Genomic DNA, 13,559 nt, shown 5'->3' with positions numbered 1-13,559 from the left:
CCTCTGTCTCCTCCTCCCCTGGCTCCGCCTTGCAGGGAGCAGGGATACGTACTCCAGGACCTGGAGTTTGGACAGAGAGTAACATTCATCCTTCAGCCTCATCCTCCAGAGATGGGGACCACTAGGGCAGGGGGAGAAGCCATTTCCATGGGCGTCATCATTCCTGGGAATCCCCCCACCCAGGGGCTCCTAGGACTGGGATTTCCCAGGGGACCCTGCAGCTCCCCAACCTCCCTGCAGGAAACGGCCCCAGTCACACCTCAGACTGCAGCCAGCTCCTCAGACTGCCAGGCTGCAGGCGGCATACCTGGCACTGGAGGCCCCTGAGCAAGGCAGACCCAGGGAGCCGCTCTCGGTTCTCAGCCAGACCCGGAATCCTCAGAGCCTGGCCTGGCCTCTCCCCCACAGGCAAAGTAAGGCACTGCGGGTCAGAACCACACAGGAGGGGCCAGGAGAATCGATGAATCCCCAGGTGCCCAGGCCACTGCAGGTGCCTGATTGCCCTCAACAGGCCATCACTATGTGTGTCCATGGAGCCAGATATCCAACTAGCTGCACAGCATTTAGGTCAAGGCGGTAACTCCTCGCTGCAAGCTCAGCTGACCTGGGACATCCCGATGGCCTTCTCCCACAGGCAGAGCCAATGCTAGCTCAGCCTCCCCCTCCCCCCTCCCTGTCTGAGGATTCCTGCTACCCCTGCCTGGTCTCCCACTTTCCTCCTCTAGACGTCTCTCCCCACAAACCCAGCTCAGTGCTGCTGGCCTCCTGTGACCCACTTCCAAACTTTGGTCCCAACCCAAGATGTGAGTGATCAGGTTTCAAAGACAAGAATGGGCCAGTGGGCTCCATGGGGCTCCCTGGCCCACAGTCCAGCCGAGGTCTGGTGGTCTGCTTTGGTCCATTTCCTAATGGGGGGTGGGAGGAAGGGGGAGTGAGAGGAGAGGAACCTAGCATTTGCCAGGATCAAGAACAGAGGCCACAGGCACCTTGGGAGAGGACCACAGGTACCAGGGCCCGAGTCCAATGGCCCTGGGCTCTGATCCTAAAGCCAGCAAGATGGTGTGCCTCTTTAGCCCTGAAGGCAGCCATCCCGCTGTGCCCCAAAGCCTGTGGCCTCCATGTCTGACACATGGTGCCCGTCTCTGTCTGCTCAGGCAGCTTGGGTCCACCACTCCTTTCCACAGCCCCACTGAGACCCCAATCCCGCCCTTCTGAGAGCATCATGGAAGGCCGGAGAGACAGACCTATCCCAATAGAACACGTGGACCTTCTAGCATTGGCATCTGCGTGAGCAGGCACACTGCAGCCATGAACGATCCCTAGGATCCTCTTGTCTCTTCTCAAGAAAGATGGAAATTAAATGAGGTATGAGCCCAGATCCTGGGCACCCCTATTCTGCTTCACCCACTCAGTACCAGGACAGGATAGAGTTCCCTGTGGGCTCCAGGCATGGCCCTAACTGTCCAGCGGATCACACTTATGACCAGACCAGCCTCACTCACAAGACACCTCAGAGATAGGAGGAACCCTCCCACCCCCACGAGGGTTGCTCTGACTCTTCAGAGCTCCCACTCCCCCTCCTCCAGTCCAGTGATGATGGGCAAGGCCAAGAGGGAGCGGGGCTGCCAGAGGAAGTCCACATGGTCTGTAAGACACACAAAGCAGACACCTTAGGATAGATGACATAGAACACAAGCAGGGGCTGGGTGGAAATGAATTCCGGAGGCTTGACTGTATCTGCGCTTCCTGTGTGCCAGACCCTTGGCTGGGTCTCACCACCGGTGTCGTCACATGATCCCTTGGGTCAGCCTCACCCAGCTCCCAGAAGAGTTTGAATGGCATCTGATGAGAAGCTGAGCCATGGCTCCGCCCTGGAACCACCACCAGAGCCCTGCTCTGTCCCTCCCACTGGCACCTCTGTAAGGGGCTCTTGATGACCTCATTGGATTGTCCCCAATATCACTCTCCTGTCTGTCTGTGGAAGCTTTAGTCTGTGGAGCCTCAGGCACCCACATAAGCTGTGGGGATCTCTAGCAGCTTCTCTCAGGGCGTCATTTGTGAGCCCCTTAAAAGGCGAGCTTGGATTTAAACTCCAGTTCTGTTGTGTCCATTTTATCAAGTTACGGCACCTAATTGAAGAAGAAATCAGTCTTCGGCCTGTGGGCTGTTGTTGGCCAAAAGCCATATTTGTTGCTGGGCTGTTGGCCAAACTAATAATCATTTCTTAAATTCACCCTGAAGGAGGGGCAGCCCCGGGCCACCAAGGCAGTGGTGGGCGTGCGGAGGAATTCCCACTCGGATCCATCAGCACCAGAGCCTGGCAGAGACTCCATTCCAGACGTGGACACCCAGGGCTGCCCTAGCCGACGCCTAGCCTTGTTTTCTTTGTAAGCAGTGAGGTCTCAAAAAAAGAGTCCTGGGTCAACATTAGGGTCAGATGTCTTTGAGGGCCTCATTGTCAAGACTTGAAAACTGGTGGCGACACTGGCACACAACCCTCTGGTTAGCCTACAGAGAATGCACTTCAGGCATCATGCCTTTGACCGCTTTCCAGAGAAGAGAATTTTGAGGACGAAATTAGCTCCCAAACAGAGACTCTTCCTTTCCATTATCTGCAGTTCACATGTTGAGGGCTGTATTGTCCTGGTCATTATGAGGCATGTGCTGGCTGGTCAAGGGTAGGGGGTAAACTAGAATATTTCAAGATTTGGAAAGTCAACCTCTCACCCAAGCTCATGGACAGGAGGCAGAAAACTAAGACTGAAATAACAATCCAGTAGCCGGGAGGTGAGGAGCTAAGTGCAGGAAGCAAGAAGTTGTCACTGCACCCTACCCGGTGTCGCTCAGTTGGTTGGGCATTGTCTGGGGCACCAAAGAGTTGCTAGTTCGATTCCCAGTCAGGGCACGTGCCTGGCTTTATTCCTGGTGGGGGCCATGCAGGAGGTAGCCATTTGGTATTTGCTCTCTCTTCCATGTGTGTCTCTCTCTCCCTCTCCCTTCCTCTCTCTAAAAATCAATTTAAAAGAAGAAGTTGTTGTGCAGCACTAAGGCAGCCAGGGGTGAGGGAGGGGCTGTCAGGGAGCCTGAGAGAGGAGGCCACCCTCAGCTCCAGCTGTACTTTGGCAGGGTGGTGGTGGTGGTGGTGTGGGGAGCTATGTGGAGCAGCATCGGTCTGTTTCATCTCTGATACCTACAGAGAAGGGGATGAGGGAGGTCCTACTTCCTGGTCTCTCTGCAAGCAAGAGGCAAGTCCTGTCTCCCACCAGCCCACAAAGACACCCGTGTGCTGCTTTCCTGTGTCCCCATTCATGCTGTCCTTCAGCTCAGAATGCCCAGCACCACCCTCATTGTCAGGCAAAGGCCAGGCATCTCACCCTCATCCTCAGGCAGCCTCCCAACTAGCTCCAGGCCCTTCCCATTTACCCTGAGCCATAAGCTGCCCCTCAGGGAGTCCTTTGACTTACACTTACCACTGCATTATGGGTAGTCTGTCTACTAAGCTTCTGTCCATTCTGTTGGGAGTGTCTGATGGGCAGGCATCAACTCCTAGTAATTTATATAGGCCTATTGCTGGGTCCACATGAGGTAGACTCTCCATCATGCTTGTGGAACAGATGAATGGATGAATGGGTGAACAAATGAATGAGCAATGAGCAGTGGCTGGAGAGCTGGCCCCAGCAGCCCTTAGAGAAAGAGACTTATATGCTTTTTATGAGCATCCCTGTCATATCTCCAAAGTCTGATTGTGAACTTCTGAATAAAAAGAAAATAAAGATGTGCAAACCCCTGTGTACTATGAATTCCATCTTAACTGGCTTAATAAATGACTCTGAGTGAAAACCAGCTTGGTGTCCCCCATGGAAAGTGTGGAGAAATCCAGTGGGGAATGCCACAGTAAACATGAGCATGCCCTAGGATTTGGTTTACAAACTAGCAGTGTCCCGAGGAAGGGCCTCTTCTTGTAGCTCCCCACAGACTGTGTGGGTGGCTCACACAAATCCTCCTGCAGTCGCTCTCACTGTGGCTCGTGGGTGTGACGATACAAGAAGGATTGAGGATTGTTCATCAGGGAGGGAAAACATCCCTTTCTCCAACCTTATAATGACTTAGATTTTGAACTATGAAACTTGCTAATGTGAAACTTCAATGTCTTTTTGCAGACACTGAACCAGGATTTACTGTGAGCGTGAATGACGCAGTTGGACTTGACTAAAGCATTGGATGGAGCCCGGGGTTCTCCTGCCTCTGAAGCTCCCTCCCCACAGCCCTTCGGGATCGCAGAGGTCAGGAAGGCCCTACAAGGCTGGACTCTTCGGAAGCTAGGTGTGATTGACTCTTCACATACCAAAGTAGCATATGTAAACCAAGATGGGTTTTAGACTGTAATAAAGAGTTAAAAGCATTTATTTGCCCAAAAGGAGCTGCAGTTGAGGAGACAGGCGGGGATAGCAACCTAAATTCTAACATATCGAGACAAAGGGGAGGCCACCTTTTATAGCGAGAATTTGCATTTTATATAAATGAAGTATCTGAATTGTGAGTGTGATTGTTCAGTATAGATGCAAAAAAAAGAAGCAAATTGTGCATTTCTGATTGGACAGAGCAGGTCTCAGTCCTTTTCGAAAGGCTAAAGACAAAACCAGGGATTTCCCGCACCTGTTGGCTCAAACAGTGTAAACTTGCAGGGCATAGTGGGGGAAGCAGAGTTCAGTCTGGCGCAGGAGGTGCTCGTCAGCAAAGGTATGCTAGACTTTTACTATCATAAAAGGTGGGCCCTCGCTTTACCACGGGGAGTCCATTTTGGCAGATAAATTCCTCCTCGGGGTTCACAGCAAATGAATCTTTCTTCTTGGGATCCACACAAGCCATTATTGTTCCTCAACTGTATAACTCTCCTACGGTCCTTCACCCCTCTCCCTTCAAGTGCTGGATTGCTTTTATTCTCTGTTGGATTTCCTCTTCCTGAAAGACATGGTGACTTACACAAATGCCTATATCTGTGTGTATTCCAGCAAGGGGCAATGAAAGGGGTAGAATCATTCTCGAAAGGTCTAGAAAAAAGCCTGGCAAGAGAAGAACAGGCCTGTGTTGTTGCTACTCCATGCAGGGAATTCTCAATAAATATGATGAAGGGATCTGGGGCCTGGCTGACTCTCATGGGAAAGGGCCCATAGAAACATGGATGCCTCCATCTAGATGGCAAATCTTAAAGTAGAAGGTCCTGGGAGCTGCCAAGGTGACTGTCAAAGATGGGCAATTATGGAGCTCCATGTTTTCAGGGGGAAAGGTTATATCATTAGGCCCCAAGGAAGAATGTCCAGAGAGAGACTCAGAGGAACAAAAGAAAGGCAAAGAGAGGGAGCAGACCCTGAGGCCAGTCTGTGGAGTGCTTTTCAGAGACCCTGGACTTGCCTGTGGTGGAGGAAGTGGTGGGTGGCACTGACAGTTCAGACTCAGGCCCTGCTGGAGAGTCCAAAAATGTCTCCTCTTGCTTTTTTAACTAACCTGGTGTGGCTAAGGCAGAACTGTTCCTTTTCCTGACTAGCTTGCATGGTCAGCTGGCCCTCTCCTCCCCCAAATCAGTGCGCAACTTCCTGTCAATAATCATGTGTCTATTTTTTTAATTCTTATATCAGACCAAATCTAATGACATAGACAAGGTATGCATGAAGAAAGCATTTCTAGAAGATAGTTTTACTATAGATAATAGCAGTGCTACCTGGGCAACCAAGCAGATAAACTCACCTGTGGAAAGTTAATCTGGTGCTCCCTTGTCCGCCACTTTGGGAAGACTAATGGTCAAAGCCTACAATAGCCATCTGTGTCTTCTAGAAGACCAGGGAGTCCTAATGGTGGGCATGGTAACCACTGAGCAGGGCAGGTGAGGGGATGCTTTGTTTAGTTCCCTGCTGCTCAGTGTCCTCTGCTCTTCCTGAAACTGGGCTGATGGCATTCGCATTAGCTGACCAAGAGAACCTCACAGTCCAGACACCAGGTGAGGCAGCCCAGGAAAACTGCCTGACAGTGACCTTGAGCTCTGCATTTTTCTTCCAATTTTCTGATGACCAATTACTGGCTTGAATTTAGTTTTATATATAAAAACAATTCTGTCTTCTGTGTTCTCCACCTAGAAATCTACACACGGTAAGCTTATAGAGGGAATTGGAGTCTGGTGTGAGGCTGAGTGACCAGCCATATGATTCTCAGAAGGCACTGATGTTTTTGTGCCAGTAGGTGGCAGGCAGCTTTGCAGGCCTGTAAAGACCCCAGGGACCAGAATAGGAACAAGAGAAATGCACCATTAAAAGTGTGGAACTCCAAGGACTCCTGTCGCCTCCCAGTCCCACTTTGTGTAGACGCACACATGGAAAACCTAATTGTGCATTTAGGGAATCAGATCCCTGGACCCCTTCCTCCTGGTAGTACTTTGCATTCCCAGATGCCTCCCTTGGAATCAGCAATTAACAATGTTTTCCTTTAAAGTTGAGATGGTAGGGGTGTTTGTTAGTATACACTCCATGAGCCTCACCAGCAGCCCTGCCTGGTGCCACGCTAGCGCCCTGTGTTTTCCCAGGCTCGGTGGCAGAGCAGTGAGCCTGGGGATGAGCCTTGGTTCTACCATTTTCTTAGCTGTGTGATCTTGGGTAACTTGCTTAGTCTCTCTGAACTTCAGTTTCCTCACCTATAATATGGGGATAATAATTGTGCCTATATTAAAAGCCTATTGTAATCATTAAGATGATGCACGTAAACCCCTTAGAATAGTGCCCACACTCTAGTTCTCATTGAATGGTAGTCACAAAGTGCCTCATGGCACTACACATTCTGGCAGGAAACAATTGGTCGAATATGCAGAGAAGACCTTCTGGAATGGGTTTTCAGAAAGCACACGGAAATGAAGGCCTGTATAGTTTGAAGTCTGAACCCCTTCCTCGTGGTCCCCATATGGCAGCACTTTGCACTCTTAAATGCCTCCCTTGAAGTCTGTAATTAACACTGTCCTGCAGATACAGGTAGACCCTATGGAATACCACGATTGTAATCTTCATGAAATCTCCCTGTGGTAACTATATATATATAAAAAGCCAGCGACCCGAACGCTGGAACGACCAGTTGCTATGATGCCCACTGCAGCCAGCAAACTGCACAATTGGGAGGTGGAGTGGGCAGGCTAACTTCCTGTGGCTCCTACCCCCAGCCACCCCGCCCCCGATCTCCCCCCACCCCAATAGGGGTCAGGGCCGGCCAGCCAAACTCCTGCAGCTCCTCCCCCAGCCGGCCCCACCCCTGAAGCTCCTCCCCCACCACCCCAATCAGCCTGCAGCCCTTGCCCCAAGCCAGCTCCACCCCCGATCGCCCTCCCCTCTCTGATTAGGGGTGGGACTGGCCTGCCAACCTCCCACTGCCCCTCCCCAGGTTCCATTCATGGGCAGGGCTGGCCATCCCACAGCCCACAGGTCCTCCCCACAGCCGGCCCCACCCCCAATCAGCCCCACCTTCCCAATTGGGGGTGGGGCCAGCTGGCCAATCACCCATGGCCCCTCCCCCCAGCTAGCCCAGCCCTAAGCCGGCCCTGATCGGGGCGGGCTGGCCAGCCAACATCCTGCCATCTCCTCCTCCTGACACTCCTAGCCCTGATCCACCAATTGGGACCGATCCAGCCAGACCCCACCTGTGCATGAATTCATGCACTGGGCCTCTAGTTTTATATAAGATTGCTAGACATGGACTATGATCACCATCACCACAATCCCATCTCTTTCAGAGAGTTCTCAGACTGACATGATAAAGGTGCCTCCTGCAATGTTAAATGAAGGGCTGACTAGATCTGCTCTATAATACAAACAGCAGACAGTAAGTGTAAGACTTCATGAGTAATTCCACCTCAGGCTGCAAAGCTCTGTTACTTTCCTCGAAATAAGAACTTTTCCTAAGCAGAATATTAAATCCTAGCATGTGAGCTTCTATGCAACACCCTTAGCATTCCCACAGATCCCTCCCTATCCCCCAGCACCCCACTGTACTCCACTGCCCAGGAAAGGTAGACATGGGCAGGAGTTCCTGCTCAGCTGGGTTGGTATCACCTAATTATCCTGGTTCTTCAGATATGTTGGTGTTTCCCCCTCTCTGTCAGCCTTCCAGAAGCCTCCAACAAAGCCCACTATTGCCCCCTTTCCCTACCAGCCAGGGAGACTCCTGGGGTGGCAAGGACCCTCTCCAGCTGTGTCCTCCAGCTGCTGGCCTTTCTCTGTTCTCTTTTACTTGAGCAGAGAGACACGTTCTCCCTCAGTCACCCCTCATGCTGAACCTGCACCTGCCCAGTCTTTGTACCCTCATCTACCAGGGAGGTGCTCCCTGTCTGGCAGCCTCTAACAGCTGCCAGTGCCTGGAGACCTGGAAAACTAGACTCCAACAAACCAACAATACACAGCCCAGACTTAACACAGGGATACTCCACATGTATCCATGAGGCCACTGGTTTAACCAATGACCTAAGCACATGTCGCAGAGGCCTGGTACTATTCCCAGAGGTGCACAGTACTCCAAATTTCCGTGAGTCAGGGAAGGAGGGCTGGGGGCCCACAGCTCATGGGCTCCACCGTGCAGAGCAAGGCCTCACCAGCACCAAAGTATCTGGAGGAGCTCGAAGAACATGTCCTGCCAAGAAGGACCATAGGGCAGGAAAGCTGGCACTCAGGCAAGAAGAGAACAAACATTTCTCACTCATGTGCTAATGTGCCAAGCCCTTCACATGGAGCCCAGGAACTGATCTGATGCCTGTCCAATGCTGCTGGGAGGGGCTCTGTGCATTCCCAGCAATGTCTTTGCTCCTGTTCTTCCTTGCTGGTACCCTGAGGGTGCAGCCATGCCCATCCAATGGGGTGGGAAGGGGAGGGAAGGGTGAGGAGCCCTCTGCAAAACCACAACATTACCTCATCTAAGATTCATCTAAGATTCACAGAGGCCTGGATTTGGGGAGTGGGGGGGACTCTGGAGAGAAAATGGGCTCTCAGAGCTTCTGTACCTTGCTAGCTAGGGACAGAACTAGGTTCCACCTCAGGACAGACTGGCTACAGAGCCTGGGCTTCTTATACCAGCCTTTCTGTCTGTAGCTTCAGACACAGCTGAAGGGAAGGCACACAGGATTGCTTGTGGCATGCCTCCGACCAAGAGGAAGCAGTCCTGTGGAAGAACTATCTTCAAGGACATGCTCATTCCACAGTGTTTAAGCCTTTGGGACAATCTGGTAAAATATGGTACTGTCTGCTCTTTAAAGCAAAATACAAAGAGGAGCTTAGCACAAGGCAGATTCACCACAGTGCACAGGTGTTTGCACGGACCATAAGGAACTAATCCTTATTGTACTTTCCTGTGTCACCACAATCCAATGGGTCAGACAGTAGTAGTCTTCTCATACATCACGCAGGAGAGCCGGCTTTAGGCCCACCGCTGACTCTGCACCTACCTGTGTTCACTGAGAACGTAGGTGTACTGCCTAGGAGGGGAGGACCGCCCCCTCACCCCACATAGGCACACACACAGCCTTCCTAGGTTCTCATGGTGCCAACTTAACCCCATAGGGTGACAGTATTTGGTTAGCACTCCTTCCTCCCTTCTTTCCTCTCCTCAAACACTGACCCAGCCTTTACCACATGAAGGAATCAGGCAAGGTCCTGTCCACCGCAGAGACCCAACCCAAAGATCCTCTCTCTCAGGAGGAGAAGCCACACACATAACTCCACCACAAGGCGGGACATGGAAGTACCCAAAGTCGGGGCCACATGCTCCCAGATTCATGGAGAATCTGGTCTCAGCTGGGAACCAGAGTCAGCTCAACAGCCAAGTGCCATTGAGGCAGGACCCAGTGGATACCAAAGGACACATAATGTTTTGAGAGAGAGAGAGAGAAACAGAAGTAGCTAAATGTCTAGCTCCTTGCCCTAGAAGTGAAGGTAGGATGGAGCCATGGATGGGAGGGTTAGAAGGAACCTCATGGACCACTTTGTCTGTGCATGTTCCCCTCCCATCAGAATGCTCTTCTTTAAAAGAAAATAACCTCAAGTAACCACATTCAAATCCATCCACTGGCTCCCTGTGCACTTAACATGACACCCCTACTTCTTCCCGCACCATCTGGTTCTTGGCTACCTCTCCAGCTTCATCTCAGTCAGCCTCCCTGTGTCCACGGCAGCAAGGCTTCTCTGCTTAGTTTTTTTCAAACACACCAAGCACGTTCCCACCTTAGGGCCTTTGCACGAGATGTCCCCACTCTTCTGCTACATCATTTTTATTTTAGTTTCAGCTGAAATATCACTTCTCACCAAGTTCTCCCTACCTGGAGGAGCTCCCCGCAGCACACACACAGGTAACCTCTAGCTCTAGGGCATCACCCTCATTAGGTTTCTGAAACTACCTATCTCCCCACCCTCACCCCCGGAACTGTCCTTGTCTTTTGTGAATTGTCGCTATCTCCTCACTAGAACACAAGCCAGAGAACAGGAATCACATCAGATGTAATGATGGTGCTAGCCCCAGACGGGACCACATGATTGAGTCTTAATAAATATCTGTGTTGAATGCTCCCCTCCATCCTCACTCTCCTTCTGAATCTCAACAGCCTGTGTCTAAAATGAGGCGTGCTATCGTTTGAAATGTGCTTCTTAAAAAATCAAATGTTGAGGTCTTAATCCCAGCATCTAAGTATGTGATCGCATTTGGAAATAGAGTCTTTGCAGATGCAGTTAGTTAGTCAGCATGAGGCCATACTGGAGTAGAACAGCCTCTACTCATTGACTGGTGTCCTTATAAAATGAAGAAATCTGGACCTGAGACCAGCATCAAGGGAAGATAATATGAAGACACAGGGAGAAGATGGCCATCTTCAAGCCAAGGGACAGATCCTTCCCTCTCAAATCTCAGAAGGAACATCCTGCTGATCCCTCAATGTCACACATACTTCTAGCTTCAAAACTGTGAGACAACACATTTCAGTTGTTTAAGCCGCCTGCCTGAGGTACTTTGTTACTGCAACCACAGCAAAAGAATACCAAAATGCTTAAGATGGTCTCCACATTGCTCTCCTCTGAGCTCCCACTTTCTACCCCCCTAGTTCTATGTGAAGGCACTTCCCATCATTCCCTCGGTGAGGGCATGTTCCAAACAGTCTCAGGTCCCTTCCCTGAGCTGGCTTATTCAACATTCTTCACAACTGGACAAATTCATTTCCCTCAGGTGAAATTAAATTATTTGGCTGCACAGAGTCCTAATCTCTCCACACTATTGCTTAAATAATATTTGTTCTACCATTTCCTACAAACAACTTTGCTGACGGAGTTTATGACACAGCTTTCTGAAAAGAGGAAGCTTTTACTTCCTCTCTCAAAGCACTATCACAAGAACTTCTCCAAGGAACTGGGACTCCATGCTCCAGCACCAGGGCAATAACAAGCTATCCCAGCCTCACCTTGACCATCCCAGTGGCCCAGCGTGGTTTCTGCATCTATAATGATTCTTCCAGCCAGCATCCTCATGTCGGAATACATAAGCTCTGGTTAAAGCACAACTCAATCTTCATTTTTATTTTCCCAAGTTTTTCCAAAACGAGAAAACTATAGTGCTCAGGAGACCGCTGAGCAACTTGAAGTTTCTGGCAAACAGAAATATGTGCAGATGAGATTTTCAAAACAAGAGAGGGCCTCCCCAGCCAGTTCACATAGGCCTTCTCTCCAGGAAAAAGAGGACAGCAGTAGTTGTGGCTGATTGCTGAGAAAGTGCTGCATGCTATATGTTTTGATGGGAGGAAAGGGCTTCAGTTTCAGCTCAAGAGATGTGCAGGGCTAAAAATATATCACCCTCACAATAAGATAACAGCTGGACAAATAAAAAATTAATAACATTTCTTGAACTAACACCCTCAGAGAGCTGAGGGCGTAGGTCAAACAACCAGCCCACATTCTAGGGAGAAACAGATGTGTGCAGGCACCACCAGGTGCCAGATGACCTGGCAAGAAGATTTAACTCAAACGTTTTAATGAATTAATAAATACCACATCTGAGCTAGCATAAAAAGTGAATGCCCCCAGGAAGGGGAAGTGAATGGAGATGTAGGCATGTAGACAGACTTTTGCAGGCTTTTCCTCCATGAATCCCATCAGGTACAGGGGTGATTCAGAGAATCCTGAGATAGTCTCACTCACCACACTGGATAGGGAAGGGTAACAGCAGCCTTAATCTTCAGAGAAAGAGCAACACATACTGCCGAGTTGGGCACTGGTAGAAACCCATGGCAGATGGGAGAATGGAACAGCAAAAGTAAGTCTCTATTCCTAGAGAAGGCCAGGAAAATGGGCTCGATCCAGCATTATAGCTGACGCAGGTAAAGGAACACTTATTAAGTTGATACCCCTGACACCCAGCTTCACTGTGCCTACCTGAGACTAAGGCTACACCAGAACATCGGAGATCACCCATTTCTCCATTCCATACCACCATGCTAACAAACACTGAGTAAAAGTAACAGTGAACTACATCTGGTAGAGTGATAACAAACAAATTTTCTCTGGGGAGCCACATAAATCGAAGATCCAACACCAACCACCTAGATCTCAAACCAAGTAGGGTACATACAGGAAGATTAGCCCATTCCCTAAACACAGGGCATTGCCAGGGGCATCTGAAGTCTCTGGTGCACTGTGGTAACCAGAGCAACAACAAACGTTAAGCCCAACCCAACTCCTGACTATATTAACCCAAATCCCCATTCTAAAGGCCCAGCCCAAAGAAAGACAAGCTCATATCCAAGCATACACACACACACACACACACACACACACACACACACACACACACACACTAACAACAACAACAAAAATAGGAAGCATATGAAAAAGCAAGAAAACATACTGGAGGAGACAAAGCAAGTATCAGAACCAGAATCAGATATGACACAGAGTTGAAACTGTCAGACAATCAATTTAAAATAACTATGATTAATATGTTAAAAGTTCTAATAGAAAATATATTTTAAAAAATATAAGCAAGAACAGATAGGTAATTTCAGTAGAGAGATATAAATTCTAAGTGAGAATCCAGTAGAATGCTAGAAGTGAAAAACAGTAACACAGATGAATAATGCTTTCAGCATGGTAAAACGTCAATGGGTATAATACAGCTGAAGAAAGAATCAGTGAATGTGAAGATAGGCTGACAGGGGTGATCTAAACAGAAATACAAAGAGAAGTAAAGAGGTAAAAAAAAAAAAAAAGTACTCCCAAGAGCTGTGGGACAATATCAAATATTCTAAAACACTCATAGTTAGGATTTGGGGAGAAGAGACATACAATGCAGTAAAAGAACTATTTAAGGAAACAGCATCCAAGAACAAGCATTTTTTGAAATTAATGACAGACACAAAATCACACATCCAAGAAGCTCACAAATCACCAAGCAGGATAAACATCAAAACAATACAAAGAAACAAACAAAAACACCTAAACATACTAGTATATTCAAATTGCTGAAAATCAAAAGCAAAGAGAAAATCTTGAAGGCAGAAAAAT

The sequence above is a fragment of the Plecotus auritus genome, assembly GCF_963455305.1.
Source record: "Plecotus auritus genome assembly, chromosome: 9".
NCBI classification, from domain to species: Eukaryota; Metazoa; Chordata; class Mammalia; order Chiroptera; family Vespertilionidae; genus Plecotus; species Plecotus auritus.
The sequence above is the reverse complement of the archived record's forward strand: the minus strand, read 5'-3'. Positions refer to the sequence as shown.